This window comes from Heptranchias perlo, chromosome 24 (genome assembly GCF_035084215.1).
Source record: "Heptranchias perlo isolate sHepPer1 chromosome 24, sHepPer1.hap1, whole genome shotgun sequence".
NCBI lineage: Eukaryota > Metazoa > Chordata > Chondrichthyes > Hexanchiformes > Hexanchidae > Heptranchias > Heptranchias perlo.
Window position 1 is genome coordinate 17,197,088 of NC_090348.1, and position 16,815 is coordinate 17,213,902.

Here is a 16,815-nt window from a genome sequence, read left to right on the forward strand (position 1 = left end):
TAATTAGAACTGGGTCACTTTAACTTGAACTGACTAAAATTAATTGGCTAATGACTCAAATTTCAGTGAAAGGTCTGGTCATTCATGAAATATTGGTTGTTACCAGTAGCGGTGGTGCTGATAGGCCGAGTGGTGGTTGTTGTCACTGTTGTATATATTCCTAAATAAAACACAAAGGAATTAAATGAGCAATGCTGTGGATATAATAAAGGAAAATCAAACATTTAAATGTGCCTGTCTGTAGTTTAATGTACTTTATATAACTTATTACGACAGGTACTTTTTAAAAACTTCATGGAAATGACATATGAGTTGACTTAATAAGTACCAATTGAAGGTTTGAAGAGGAAACCATTTCGAAGCATAGTATTTGACTTGAAAGGTAATTTACAGTCAATGAACAGTGTGGTTCAAATGTACAGAATCCCCAGGCGGGGAGTTTCCTTGGCCACAGGAGGCCAATATGCTGGGAGAAAGCAGCCTGTGGATGAGCGACACACTTGGGGTCACAGACCTGGGACCTGTTGGGACCCACAAAAAATTAACAAATGTCTGGGCTCATTAAGAAACGATACACTTTCAAGAGGGCCTGAACAGCACCACTTCCCCCAACTCCCCTTGCAATATCCCGTCCAAGTCACACACCATCCCGACTTGGAAATATATCGCCGTTCCTTCATCGTCGCTGGGTCAAAATCCTGGAACTCCCTTCCTAACAGCACTGTGGGAGAACCTTCACCACACGGACTGCAGCGGTTCAAGAAGGCGGCTCACCACCACCTTCTCAAGGGCAATTAGGGATGGGCAATAAATGCCGGCCTCGCCAGCGATGCCCACATTCCATGAACGAATAAAAAAAAAATCACAGGTGTCTGAAACACAGTAATAGTGGAACATGTGCCCGACAACTATATTCGGATGAGGGAATCTCCCCCTGAACCTGAACAATCGTGGCACTTATGCTGGTCCTATCGGCTGATAGATCTTTTGGGGATAGCACATCAAGACTGAAAGAGCCTGTGAACCATAACAAGAGTTGAGTCAGCCATAATGTTTGAATAATGGTTTGTAAATTTAAGGTCTATGTACAGAAGCAACTGTAGGACAGGCCCAGAGTGGACACCCTGTGAGGTTACAAACTGCGATAGGGAACAGGCCTCTCGGTTTATCAGCATTCTCTTCACTCAGTGGGGGTAATTCTTGTCAATTCTTGTGCTCCTGTCAAACCGTTTGTGCTTAAGAATTAGGTGGTAGCGAGACCAAAATAGTCCATGCTATGGAAGCACTGACTGACCAGCGAGTTCCTACCCCTGCCAATTTTCTAGTGGACCTCGACCCAAACGTGCAGAGCTCCCGCCAAAAACAGCCGGAAGCCTCATGAATATGTTAATCAGGGTCAAATGACATAGTTATGACCATACCCCCACCCGAATATCATTTTAGTCTCTGACATTGCTGCCGTCAGTTCCTGATCCCGCCTACCAAACATGAGTGGTACAAGTCAGAAGGTAGCCATGTTCAGTGTCCATTAAAGGAGTCCTCAGCTGCAGTCAAGGAAAGCTGCATGCAGGTTTAGTACTCATTTTTATTGCAGTTGCTTGTGGGTTTTGAGCCCCGTCCAGTAGCAAATAATAAATAGTTTGTCACTGCTGTGCTAAGCTGTGACATGAGTAATATTCTGAAATAGTAGTGTTTTTTTCATTTCTTAGCATCTTTATCCTGCCTATCTCTTTTTCAAGGCGACTGACAGAACTCTCATTTGAAAACAAAACTGACTGAGGAATAACTTCACAAAAGTGACCAGGACCAGGCATTTTTTTTGAAAAACTGCCAAACACAGATCTATTTGAATAACTGCCAATCAAATATATTCTGGTACAAATCCAAAAGATGTTTCTAATTGAAATGAATTGTTTGGTCCATTTCTTTTGGATTGCTGTCTTAGACAAAATGACTAATTGTTCCAACAATATGAAATATAATTTCTATGAGTAAAGTTGTTTTTTAACCCATTGTGTACCCTGAAAGAATTAAAGAAGCCAATACTGAACTAAATCTTGGTCACAAATGTTTTTGTCACAATCACTCGTTCTGCAGATAAATATAAAAAGCCATTATTTACCAGTTGTGGTGAAAGGTTCAGTTGTGGGTTTTGTCACAACCTCTGTAGTTGATTCTGTAAAGGAAGGGAAACACTGAGAACAACAATGGCAAATACAGAAAAAACAGAATGGAATGGGTTAGTTGATGAATTTATTTCCATGATTATCAAAGGCTTTGCTCAAGTAAATTCCAACAAAAGGCATTAAGACACTTAAAACCATACGACCAACAATTTAGCAAAATTCAATATAATCCCAGTTTACATTTCTTAACATACTTTAGACAGAGTCAGAGTTATGACATTAGGGTAGCCTTCCTGGTCTGAGTGAAGTTCAGTCCTGAATGGAAAGGAGCTCACGAAACACTATCTCGAAATGCAGCGAGGTACATGCATGCAATTTTCTGTGTTCTGCTCAATTGCATCATTATTCATTATACCATGTGGAATGTTGACCCTGTGCAGCATGCTATCGTAATTTGGGAGGGGGAGAGGGGGGGTGAGTTGAATCAGAAAATTGCGCTTCTAATGAAATTTAAAGTGCACGTTATCTAAAGCAAATTTCATGGAACCAACCAGGGAACAGGCTATTTTAGACCTTGCATTGTGCAATGAGACAGAATTAATTAGTAATATCACAGTAAAGGATCCTGCGGGAAAGAGTGATCATAATATGATAGAATTTCACATTGAGTTTGACAGTCACATACTTAAGTCCTAAACTGAAATAAAGCCAATTACATAGGTATGAGGTGTGAATTGGCTAAGGTAGATTGGGAAATTAAATTAAAGGGTATGACGGTTGAAAAGCAATGGCAAACATTTAAAGATATATTTCAATATTCTCAACAAATATACATTTCATTGAGAATTAACAACTCCAAGGTAAAAGTGACCCACACGTGGTTAACTAAAGAAGTTAAGGATAGTATTAGATAGTATAAGGGGTCGGCCATTTAAGACTGAGATAAGGAGGAATTTCTTCACTCAGAGGGTTGTGAATCTTTGGAATTCTCTACCCCAGAGGGCTGTGGATGGTGAGTCATTGAGAATATTCAAGGCTGGGATAGGTAGGTTTTTGGACTCTCGGGAAATCAAGGGATGTGGGGATCGGGCAGGAAAGTAGAGTTGAGGTTGAAGGTCAGCCATGATCTAATTGAAAGGTGGAGCAGGCTCGAGGGGCCGTATGGCCTACTCCTGCTACTATCTCTAATGTTCTTTTGTTCTTAAAAGCAAAATGGCGCCATGGAAGAGAGGCCAAAAATTTATGTCATTTTTGGAAAGGCCGGAAAGGCATTTCAACCCATTTACAAGGTAGAAGGGAAGAGGGGAAAGAGGGGTGAGGGGAAAGTGATGCCAGGCAAATAAACCCAATGTAAAGGCACAAAATGCAATGGAGGCAGTCTGCCTTGCTGGTTTGCCTCTAAAACCCAACAAAGCCAAGTATTAGCTTTTTGGGGCATCAGTGCAAGTGGGCACTCTTGGTTGTAGTTCCGGGAAAATGTGGAGCACCCCTCCCACCTCGTTACGGTTGCCAAGCAGGGTGTGCGCCATTGATTGAGGGAAGCCGCAGATATTGTGGGACAATAGGAAGAGGATGGAGAACCAGCCAATTCAACATTCTCATTTCCTCTCTGGCACATGGAAAACAACTATTTCCCAGCAGGGCCATCGGGCTTGTCTTCAAGAAAGGATTATTAATTAGAACTGGGTCACTTTAACTTGAAATGACCAAAATTAATTGGCTAATGACTCAAATTTCAGTGAAAGGTCTGGTCATTCATGAAATATTGGTTGTTACCAGTAGTGGTGGTGCTGATAGGCTGAGTGGTGGTTGTTGTCACTGTTGTATAAATAAAACACAAAAGAATTAAATGAGCAATGCTGTGGATATAATAAAGGAAAATCAAACATTTAAACATGCCTGTCTGTAGTTTAATGTACTTTATATAACTTATTACAACAGGTACTTTTTAAAAACTTCATGGAATAAGTACCAATTGAAGGTTTGAAGAGGAAACCATTTCGAAGCATAGTGTTTGACTTGAAAGGTAATTTAGAGTAAATGAACAGTGTGGTTCGAATGAACAGAACCTCCAGGCGGGGAGTTTCCTTGGCCACAGGAGGCCAATATGTTGGGAGAAAGCGGCCTGTGGATGAGCGACCCACTTGGGGTTACAGACCTGGGACCTGCTGGGACCCACAAAAAATTAACAAATGTCTGGGCTCATTAAGAAATGATACACTTTCAAGAGGGCCTGAACAGCACCACTTCCCCCAACTCCCCTTGCAATATCCCTTCCAAGTCACACACCATCCCGACTTGGAAATATATCGCCGTTCCTTCATCATCGCTGGGTCAAAATCCTGGAACTCCCTTCCTAACAGCACTGTGGGAGAACCTTCACCACACGGACTGCAGCGGTTCAAGAAGGCGGCTCACCACCACCTTCTCAAGGGCAATTAGGGATGGGCAATAAATGCCGGCCTCGCCAGCGACGCCCACATCCCATGAACGAATAAAAAAAAATCACAGGTGTCTGAAACACAGTAACAGTGGAACATGTGCCTGACACCTATATTCGGATGAGGGAATCTCCCCCTGAACCTGAACAATCGTGGCACTTATGCTGGTCCTGTAGGCTGACAGATCTTTTGGGGATAGCACATCAAGACTGAAAGAGCCTGTGAACCATAACAAGAGTTGAGTCAGCCATAATGTTTGAATAATGGTTTGTAAATTTAAGGTCTATTAACAGAAGCAACTGTAGGACAGGCCCAGAGTGGACACCCTGTGAGGTTACAAACTGCGATAGGGAACAGGCCTCTCGGTTTATCAGCATTCTCTTCACTCAGTGGGGGTAATTCTTGTCAATTCTTGTGCTCCTGTCAAACCGTTTGTGTTTAAGAATTAGATGGTCGCGAGACCAAAATAGTCCATGCTATGGAAGTACTGACTTACCAGCGAGTTCCTACCCCTGCCAATTTTCGAGTGGCCCTCGACCCAAACGTGCAGAGCTCCCGCCAAAAACAGCCGGAAGCCTCATGAATATGTTAATCAGGGTCAAATGACATAGTTATGACCATACCCCCACCCGAATATCATTTTAGTCTCTGACATTGCTGCCGTCAGTTCCTGATCCCGCCTACCAAACATGAGTGGTACAAGTCAGAAGGTAGCCATGTTCAGTGTCCATTAAAGGAGTCCTCAGCTGCAGTCAAGGAAAGCTGCATGCAGGTTTAGTACTCATTTTTATGGCAGTTGCTTGTGGGTTTTGAGCCCCGTCCAGTAGCAAATAATAAATAGTTTGTCACTGCTGTACTAAGCTATGATATGAGTAATATTCTGAAATAGTAGTGTTTTTTTCATTTCTGAGCATCTTTATCCTGCCTATCTCTTTTTCAAGGCGACTGACAGAACTCTCATTTGAAAACAAAACTGACTGAGGAATAACTTCACAAAAGTGACCAGGACCAAGCATTTTTTTTGAAAAACTACCAAACACAGATCTATTTGAATAACTGCCAATCAAATATATTCTGGTACAAATCCAAAAGATGTTTCTAATTGAAATGAATTGTTTGGTCCATTTCATTTGGATTGCTGTCTTAGACAAAATGACTAATTGTTTCAACAATATGAAATATAATTTCATAGAATCATAGAATCATAGAAGTTTACAACATGGAAACAGGCCCTTCGGCCCAATGTGTCCTTGTCGCCCAGTTTATACCAATAAGCTAGTCCCAATTGCCTGCACTTGGCCCATATCCCTCTATACCCATCTTACCCATGTAACTGTCCAAATGCTTTTTAAAAGACAAAATTGTACCCGCCTCTACTACTGTCTCTCGCAGCTCGTTCCAGACACTCACCACCCTTTGAGTGAAAAAATTGCCCCTCTGCACCCTTTTGTATCTCTCCCCTCTCACCTTAAATCCACACCCCCTCGTTATAGACTCCCCTACCTTTGGGAGAAGATTTTGACTATCGACCTTATCGATGCCCCTCATTATTTTATAGACTTCTGTAAGATCACCCCTTAACCTCCTACTCCCCAGGGAAAAAAGTCTCAGCCGATCCAACCTCTCCCTATAAGTCAAACCATCAAGTCCCGGTAGCATCCTAGTAAATCTTTTCTGCACTCTTCCTAGTTTAATAATATCCTTTCTATAATAGGGTGACCAGAACTGTACACAGTATTCAAAGTGTGGCCTAACTAATGTCTTGTACAACTTCAACAAGACATCCCAACTCCTGTATTCAATGTTCTGACCAATGAAACCAAGCATGCTGAAAGCCTTCTTCACCACCCTATCCACCTGTGACTCCACTTTCAAGGAGCTATGAACCTGTACTCCTAGATCTCTTTGTTCCAAAACTCTCCCCAACGCCCTACCATTAACGGAGTCGGTCCTGGCCCGATTCGATCTACCAAAATGCATCACCTCACATTTATCTAAATTAAACTCCATCTGCCATTCATCGGCCCACTGGCCCAATTTATCAAGATCCCGTTGCAATCCTAGATAACCTTCTTCACTGTCCACAATGCCACCAATCTTGGTGTCATCTGCAAACTTACTAACCATGCCTCCTAAATTCTCATCCAAAATCATTAATATAAATAACAAATAACAGCAGACCCAGCACCGATACCTGAGGCACACCACTGGTCACAGGCCTCCAGTTTGAAAAACAACCCTCTACAACCAACCTCTGTCTTCTGCCGTCAATCCAATTTTGTATCCAGTTGGCTACCTCACCTTGGATCCCGTGAGATCTAACCTTATGTAACAACCTACCATGCAGTACCTTGTCAAAGGCTTTGCTAAAGTCCATGTAGACCACGTCTACTGCACAGCCCTCATCTATCTTCTTGGTTACCCCTTCAATAAACTCAATCAAATTTGTGAGACATGATTTTCCTCTCACAAAACCATGCTGACTGTTCCCAATCAGTCCCTGCCTCTCCAAATGCCCGTAGATCCTGTCTCTCAGAATACCTTCTAACAACTTACCCACTACAGATGTCAGGCTCACCGGTCTGTCGTTCCCAGGCTTTTCCCTGTCGCCCTTCTTAAACAAAGGCACAACATTTGCTACCCTCCAATCTTCAGGCACCTCACCTGTAGCTGTCGATGATTCAAATATCTCTGCTCGGGGACCCGCAATTTCCTCCCTAACCTCCCATAACGTCCTGGGATACATTTCATCAGGCCCCGGAGATTTATCTACCTTGATGCGCGTTAAGACTTCCAGCACCTCCCTCTCTGTAATATGTACACTCCTCAAGACATCACTATTTATTTCCCCAAGTTCCCGAACATCCATGCCTTTCTCAACCGTAAATACCGATGCAAAATATTCATTTAGGATCTCACCCATCTCTTCTGGTTCCGCACATAGATGACCTTGTTGATCCTTAAGTGGCCCTACTCTCTCCCTAGTTACTCTTTTGCCCTTTATGTATTTGTAGAAGCTCTTTGGATTCACCTTTGCCTTATCTGCCAAAGCAATCTCATATCCCCTTTTTGCTCCCCTGATTTCTCTCTTAACTCTAATCCGGCAATCTCTATACACTTCAAGGGATCCACTTGATCCCAGCTGCCGATGCATGTCATATGCCTCCTTCTTCTTTCTGACCAGGGCCTCAATCACCCGAGTCATCCAAGGTTCCCTGCTTCTACCAACCTTGCCCATCACTTTATAAGGAATGTGCTTACCCTGAACCCTGGTTAACACACTTTTGAAAGCCTCCCACTTACCAGACGTCCCTTTGCCTGCCAACAGACTCTCCCAATCAACTTCTGAAAGTTCCTGTCTAATACCATCAAAATTGGCCTTTCCCCAATTTAGAATTTTAACTTCTGGGCCAGACCTATCATTCTCCATAGATATATCCTAAAACTAATGGAATTATGATCACTGGTCCCAAAGTGATCCCTCACTAACACTTCTGTCACCTGCCCTTCCTTATTTCCCAAGAGGAGGTCATGTTTTGCCCCCTCTCTAGTCGGGCCATCCACATACTGAATGAGAAATTCCTCCTGAACACACTCAACAAATTTCTCTCCATCCAAGCCCCTAATGCTATGGCTGTCCCAGTCAATGTAGGGAAAGTTAAAGTCCCCGACTGTTAACACCCTATTTTTCTTGCAGCTGTCTGAAATCTCCTTACAAATTTCGATGAGTAAAGTTGTTTTTTAACCCATTGTGTACCCTGAAAGAATTAAAGAAGCCAATACTGAACTAAATCTTGGTCACAAATGTTTTTGTCATAATCACTTGTTCTGCAGATAAATATAAAAAGCCATTATTTACCAGGTGTGGTGAAAGGTTCAGTTGTGGGTTTTGTCACTACCTCTGTAGTTGATTCTGTAAAGGAAGGGAAACACTGAGAACAACAATGGCAAATACAGAAAAAACAGAATGGAATGGGTTAGTTGATGAATTTATTTCCATGATTATCAAAGGCTTTGCTCAAGTAAATTCCAACAAAAGGCATTAAGACACTTAAAACCGTACAACCAACAATTTAGCAAAATTCAATATAATCCCAGTTTACATTTCTTAACATACTTTAGACAGAATCAGAGTTATGACATTCGGGTAGCCTTTCTGGTCTGAGTGAAGTTCAGTCCTGAATGGAAAGGAACTCACGAAACACTATCTAGAAATGCAGCGAGGTACGTGCATGCAATTTTCTGTGTTCTGCTCAATTGAATCATTATTCATTATACCATGTGGAATGTTGACCCTGTGCAGCGTGCTATCATAATTTGGGAGGGCGGGGGAGTTGAATCAGAAAATTGCACTTCTAATGAAATTTAAAGTGCACGTTATCTGAAGCAAATGTCATGGAACCAACCAGGGAACAGGCTATTTTAGACCTTGTATTGAGTAATGAGACAGAATTAATTAGTAATATCACAGTAAAGGATCCTGCGGGAAAGAGTGATCATAATATGATAGAATTTCACATTGAATTTGACAGTCATGTACTTAAGTCCTAAACTTAAATAAAGCCAATTACATAGGTATGAGGTGCGAGTTGGCTAAGGTAGATTGGGAAATTAAATTAAAGGGTATGACGGTTGAAAAGCAATGGCAAACATTTAAAGAAATATTTCAATATTCTCAACAAATATACATTTAGTTGAGAAATAAAAACTCCACAGGAAAAGTGACCCACACGTGGTTAACTAAAGAAGTTAAGGATAGTATTCGATTAAAAGAAGAGGCCAATAATGCTGCCAAGAATTGTGGTAAGCCAGAGGATTAGGAGAGTTTTAGAAGCCAGCAAAAGACAACCAAAAAATTGATAAAAAGGGAGAAAATAGAATATGAAAGTAAACTAGCAAGAAATATAAAATGGATTATAACAGCTTCTACAAGTGCGTAAGAAGGAAGAGAGTAGCAAAAGTAAATGTTGGTCCCCTAGAGGCTGAGACAGGAGAAATTACAATGGGGAATCAGAAAATGGCAGATGCGTTAAACAAATATTTTGTATCTGTCTTCAAGGTGGAAGACACGAAAAGCATGCCAGAAATAATGGAGAACCGAGGGGATAATGAGAGTGAGGGCCTTAAAATAATTATTATCAGTAAAGAAAAACTAATTGGACTAAAAGCCGATAAATCCCCTGCACCTGATGGCCTACATCCAAGGGTTCTAAAAGAGGTGGCTACAGAGATAGTGGATGCATTGGTTATGATCTTCCAAAATTCTCTAGATTCTAGAACGGTCCCAGAGGTTTGGAAGGTGGCAAATGTAACCCCACTGTTCAAGAAAGGAGGGAGAGAGAAAACAGGGAACTTCAGGCCAGTTAGCCTGACATCAGTCATCAGGAAAATGCTGGAATCCATTATTAAGGAAGTGGTAATAGGGCACTTAGAATGTCATTATAGGATTGTGCAGTGTCAACATGGTTTTATGAAAGGGAAATCGTGTTTGACAAATTTAATGTTTTTTGAGGATGTAACCAGCAGGGTAGATGAAGGGAAACCAGTGGATGTAGTATATTTGGATTTTCAAAAGGCATTCGATAAGATGCTACATAAGAGATTGTTACGCAAGATAAGGGCTCATGGGATTGGGGCTAACATATTAGCATGGAGAGGGAATTGGATAACGGACAGAAATCAGAGAGGAGAGATAAACGGATCATTTTCAGGTTGGCAAGCTGTAACTAGTGGGTTACCGCAAGGGTCAGTGCTTGGGTCTCAGCTATTTGCAATCTATATTAATGACTTGGATGAAGGGACTGAGTGTAATGTATCCATGTTTGCTGACGATACAAAGCTAGGTGGGTAAGTAAGCAGTGAGGAGGACACAAAGAGCCTGCCAAAGGATACAGACAGGTTAAGTGTGTGGGTAAGAAGGTGGCAGATAGAGTATAATGTGGAGAAATGTGAGGTTATTCACTTTGGTAGGAAGACTAGAAAAACAGAGTATTTTTTAAATGGTGAGAAATTGTTAAATGTTGGTGTCCAGAGAGACATGGGTGTCCTGGGAGAAGAAACACAAAAAGTAAGCATGCAGGTACTGCAGGCAATTAGGCAAGCAAATGGCATGTTGACCATTATTGCAAGGGGATTGGAGTACAAGAGTAAGGAAGTCTTTCTACAATTGTACAGGGCTTTGGTGAGACCTCACCTGGAGTACTGCATACAGTTTTGGTCTCCATATCCAAGGAAGGATGTACTTGCCTTAGAGGCCGTGCAATGGAGGTTCACAAGATTGATTCCTGGGATGAAAGGATTGTCCTATTGGGAGAGGTTGAGTAGAATGGGACTATACTCTCTGGAGTTCAGAAGAATGAGAGGTGATCTCATTCAAACATAAGATTCTGAGAGGGCTTGACAGGTAGATGCTGAGAAGTTGTTTTCCCTGGCTGGAGAGTCTATAACTAGACGGCATAGTGGCAAGATAAGGGGTCGGCCATTTAAGACTGAGATGAGGAGGAATTTCTTCACTCAGAGGGTTGTGAATCTTTGGAATTCTCTACCCCAGAGGGCTGTGGATGGTGAGTCATTGAGAATATTCAAGGCTGGGATAGGTAGGTTTTTGGACTCCAGGGGCATCAAGGGATATGGGGATCGGGCAGGAAAGTGGAGTTGAGGTTGAAGATCAGCCATGATCTAATTGAAAGGTGGAGCAGGCTCGAGGGGCCGTATGGCCTACTCCTGCTACTATCTCTAATGTTCTTTTGTTCTTAAAAGCAAAATGGCACCATGGAAGAGAGGCCAAAAATTTATGTCATTTTTGGAAAGGCTGGAAAGGCATTTCAACCCATTTACAAGGTAGAAGGGGAGAGGGGAAAGAGGGGTGAGGGGAAAGTGATGCCAGGCAAATAAACCCAATGTAAAGGCACAAAATGCAATGGAGGCAGTCTGCCTTGCTGGTTTGCCTCTAAAACCCAACAAAGCCAAGTATTAGCTTTTTGGGGCATCAGTGCAAGTGGGCACTCTTGGTTGTAGTTCCGGGAAAATGTGGAGCACCCCTCCCACCTCGTTACGGTTGCCAAGCAGGGTTTGCGCCATTGATTTAGGGAAGCCGCAGATGTTGTGGGACAATCGGAAGAGGATGGAGAACCAGCCAATTCAACATTCTCATTTCCTCTGTGGCACCTGGAAAACAACTATTTCCCAGCAGGGCCATCGGGCTTGTCTTCAAGAAAGGATTATTAATTAGAACTGGGTCACTTTAACTTGAACTGACTAAAATTAATTGGCTAATGACCCAAATTTCAGTGAAAGGTCTGGTCATTCATGAAATATTGGTTGTTACCAGTAGTGGTGGTGCTGATAGGCTGAGTGGTGGTTGTTGTCACTGTTGTATATATTCCTAAATAAAACACAAAAGAATTAAATGAGCAATGCTGTGGATATAATAAAGGAAAATCAAACATTTAAATGTGCCTGTCTGTAGTTTAATGTACTTTATATAACTTATTACAACAGGTACTTTTTAAAAACTTCATGGAAATGACATATGAGTTGACTTAATAAGTACCAATTGAAGGTTTGAAGAGGAAACCATTTCGAAGCATCGTGTTTGACTTGAAAGGTAATTTAGAGTAAATGAACAGCGTGTTTCGAATGTACAGAACCTCGAGGCGGGGAGTTTCCTTGGTCACAGGAGGCCAATATGCTGGGAGAAAGCAGCCTGTGGATGAGCGACACACTTGGGGTCACAGACCTGGGACCTGCTGGGACCCACAAAAAATTAACAAATGTCTGGGCTCATTAAGAAACGATACACTTTCAAGAGGGCCTGAACAGCACCACTTCCCCCAAATCCCCTTGCAATATCCCTTCCAAGTCACACACCATCCCGACTTGAAAATATATCGCCGTTCCTTCATCGTCGCTGGGTCAAAATCCTGGAACTCCCTTCCTAACAGCACTGTGGGAGAACCTTCACCACACGGACTGCAGCGGTTCAAGAAGGCGGCTCACCACCACCTTCTCAAGGGCAATTAGGGATGGGCAATAAATGCCGGCCTCGCCAGCGACGCCCACATTCCATGAACGAATAAAAAAAAAATCACAGGTGTCTGAAACACAGTAATAGTGGAACATGTGCCCGACAACTATATTCGGATGAGGGAATCTCCCCCTGAACCTGAACAATCGTGGCACTTATGCTGGTCCTATAGGCTGATAGATCTTTTGGGGATCGCACATCAAGACTGACAGAGCCTGTGAACCATAACAAGAGTTGAGTCAGCCATAATGTTTGAATAATGGTTTGTAAATTTAAGGTCTATGTACAGAAGCAACTGTAGGACAGGCCCAGAGTGGACACCCTGTGAGGTTACAAACTGCGATAGGGAACAGGCCTCTCGGTTTATCAGCATTCTCTTCACTCAGTGGGGGTAATTCTTGTCAATTCTTGTGCTCCTGTCAAACCGTTTGTGCTTAAGAATTAGGTGGTCGTGAGACCAAAATAGTCCATGCGATAGCAGCACCGACTTTCCGGCGAGTTCCTACCCCTGCCGATTTTCTTGTGGACCTCGACCTAAATGTGCAGAGCTCCCGCCAAAAACAGCCGGAATCCTCATGAATATGTTAATCAGGGTCAAATGACATAGTTCTGACCCCCCTCCCCACCCAAATTTTAGTCTCTGACTTGCTGCCGCTCGTTCCTGATCCCGCCTCCCAAACATGAGCGGTACAAGTCTGAAGGCAGTGTTTTTCAAAGTCCATTGAAAGGGTCCTCAGCTGCAGTCAAGGAAAGCTGCATGCCAGTTTCGGACTTATTTTTATTGCAGTTCCTTGTGGGTTTTGAGCCTTTTGTAGTAGCAAATAATAAATAGTTTGCAACTGCTGTGCTAAAATATGACATAAGTAATATTCTTGCACAGCAGGGTTTTTTTTTGCAATTGTTAGCATCTTGAATAAATATGTGCTGACCAGCATGGCTTTGTTAAAGGTGAGTCATGTCTGACTAATCTCGTCGAATTTTTAGAGATCACAAAAAAGTAGACAAGAGATTGCCTTTGGATGTTATCTGTATGGACTTCTGGAATGCATTCAATAAGGTTCCACACAAAAGATTATTGGCAAGATAAAGTGACTAATTGTTCCACAATATTGAATAATATTTCTATTCGTGAAGCTGTATTTTTTAACCCATGTCTACCATGACAGGATTAAAGAAGCCAATATGTAGCTAAATCATGGACAAAATGTTTTATTTTTCTGACAATCATTTGTTCTGAAGATAAATATAAAAATCCATCATTTACCAGGTGTGGTGAAAGGTTCAGTTGTGGGTATTGTCACTGGTTTTGTAGTTGATTCTGTAAAGGAAGGGAAACACTGAGAACAACAATGGCAAATACAGTAAAACCAAAAGGGCAGGGGTTAGTTGATGAATTTATTTCCGTGATTGGCAAAGCCTTTGCTCAAATTCTAGCAATCGGCATTAAGGCATTTAAAACAATATGACCAACAATTTCGTTACGACGTGTTCTTTATTTTTGTCACATCACCACCTCCCCACCCCCGCCAACTCACCGCCCTTCCAAATTCAATACTTGTGTGCACATTTTTTTTTATTTGTTCATGGGATGTGGGCGTCGCTGGCGAGGCTGGCATTTATTGCCCATCCCTATTTGCTCTTGAGAAGGTGGTGGTGAGCCGCCTTCTTCAACCCCTGCAGTCCGTGTGGTGAAGGTTCTCCCACAGTGCTGTTAGGAAGGGAGTTCCAAGATTTTGACCCAGCGATGATGAAGGAACGGCGATATATTTCCAAGTCCGGATGGTGTGTGACTTGGAGGGGAACATGCAGGTGGTGTTGTTCTCATGTGCCTGCTGCTCTTGTCCTTCTAGGTGGTAGGAGTCGCGGGTTTGGGAGGTGCTGTTGAAGAAGCCTTGGCGAGTTGCTGCAGTACATCCTGTGGATGGTACACACTGCAGCCACTGTGCGCCGGTGGTGAAGGGAGTGAATATTTAGGGTGGTGGATGGGGTGCCAATCAAGTGGGCTGCTTTGTCCTGGATGGTGTCAAGCTTCTTGAGTGTTGTTGGAGTTGCACTCATCCAGGCGAGTGGAGAGTATTCCATCACACTCCTGACTTGTGCCTTGTAGATGGTGGAAAGGCTTTGGGGAGTCAGGAGGTGAGTCACTCGCCGCAGAATACCCAGCCTCTGGCCTGCTCTTGTAGCCACAGTATTTATATATTGACACGGCAATTCGGAGATTTGAAATCATACTTATTCTCGTCGAGACAGCGCATCAGCATTCTCATTTTGGGAACCATGACCATCTTGTATGACCATGTTACATCCTTGTAGGGAGATGCCCTGTCACAACATCACAAATTGACTGTAACCAGACTAAGGCCTTGTGGTCAGAATACACAGTAAATTCAGTCCTGTGTAAGGAAGGTCGTGGCTTCTGCAGTGTCCAAGTGATGCTTAAACATTCTTTTTGAATTGCTGAATAAGCCATTTCCTATGTAAGCAGCTTGCAATTCAGGTCAGTGATTGGGGGTGCCTCCCGATGGTCATTTATCTGGCTTAGCAAAGCACCAATCCCCTTGTGTGCTGCATCAGTGCAGACCGTAATAACTCAGGAATAATCTGGAATATCCAGTACAGGTTCTGGACAAAGGACATCTTTCAGCTTTACAAAAGCATTTTCCATATCAACAGACCAGATGCCTTTGTTGGAATTTGCTTTGCAAGTGAAATCTGCTGATGCCATACCTACAGTCTACAGTTGGGACTGAACCCATGATGACAGTAGCTGAACAACCCAAGGAACGCCCATACCTGTTCCTTGGTCATTGGGTGGACCTTGTCTGAACTCTTCCGGCTCCTCTCACTCAATTGGTTTTGCTTTGTATCAACAGATCAAAAGTGTGGCCTTACCAGTATATTACCCTGCTGGTTCAGGCTACATGATGCGAATACTGGCTCAACTCATTCGCCCACTAACGTAGCGTCTGTCCTCCACTGTGTCATGCAACCCTGATAATCCAAGTTGCTCTGGTTTAATCTTAGAAGGCATCATGTGAAGAAACTTCAAATCCCTCACATACTCCTGTGATAGCCTACTGTCACTGCTGCAGCAGGAGCCTCCGCATCTCAGGATCTGACTGCTGCATCTGGTACCATATGGGCAGAGCTCACCACTATGGCCAGTGCCACCATACCATGGTTTCAGCTCAGCTTTTCTGTTTAATTTATTCCTTCTTGGGATGTGGGCATTGCTGCCAAAGCCAGCATTTATTGCCCATCTCAACTTACCCTGTCAAATATGGTGGGAGCTCCACCATCCTGAGTTATACCGACGATAACTACATCTACCACCAGCTCCACAACTGGCAAGTGACAGCAGTTTTATGCCTGGCACCAAGTCGATCTCAACAAGTGCATTGTTTTCTAAATCCATATGGCATGTCATTGATAGGTAATAAATTATTGGCTTTGAGTTGACCTGTATTGTCAATCACATGATTTTTAGCATGTTTATGTCTTTTGTTAAAGTTTGCTTGAGTGGCAAATTATTCAATAACTATGGAGATAAATTTAGCAATTGTCCCCCTCATTTCAGCATTTCTTTATTGGCCATGGTATTTCTCAGCATTGTCCCTTTCAGAATCAACCAATAAAATGGTGACAAAACCCATTTATACCAGTATTTCACCCATCATTTGAAAGATTAAGGGGGTGACTTTCATCGGCCTACAAGGGGGTGGGGGTGAGGGGTGGAGTAGATGAAATTCTACAAAAGAACCTACTGCACACAAGCCGCCTGACTCAATTTTCTAGCGGGCATCGAAACAAAAAGTTGCGATCCCTGTGCTGGGACAGGAACGGTGAAAAATAGGCGGAAAGCGTTTTGCAGATGGATCTGTATGATGGAGTGAAAGGATCGCCTGCTTGACCTGCTCTCATTGCTTGATACCATTTCACATCCTCAGTGTTGACAATGTGTTACAAATATTTTTGATGACTGAAAAAGTGTTATTTAAGAAGAATATATATTATAATACTCCCTTCTCGCTTGGAGCCTCCGGAGCCGGGGTCACATATCAGGAAAATGGGTGTGGAAGATAATGCATTTCGCAGGATTTGCCGTCAATTTGCGTCAATTTCCCAAAATGCGTTCCCGTTCCCCTAAACAGTGTGTCAGAAGCAGAGTTTCCTAAAAGCTGCTCCATAAGTTACAACATAATGACCACTGATATAAACATTT

General features: G+C 42.7%; 1 protein-coding gene across 1 annotated transcript in view; it reads right to left on the reverse strand.

Annotated features, from left to right (window-relative positions):
* LOC137341593 (intestinal mucin-like protein) overlaps positions 1-16,815 on the reverse strand; it is a 93,671-nt gene that overhangs the window by 65,616 nt on the left and 11,240 nt on the right. The window contains exons 3-8 of the mRNA XM_068004822.1: positions 13,858-13,911; positions 11,895-11,951; positions 8,427-8,480; positions 3,903-3,944; positions 2,123-2,176; positions 104-160 (exon numbers count right to left, since the gene is read on the reverse strand). The gene's annotated coding sequence lies outside the window, so the exon portion shown is untranslated. The remainder of the gene's footprint in view (positions 1-103; positions 161-2,122; positions 2,177-3,902; positions 3,945-8,426; positions 8,481-11,894; positions 11,952-13,857; positions 13,912-16,815) is intronic.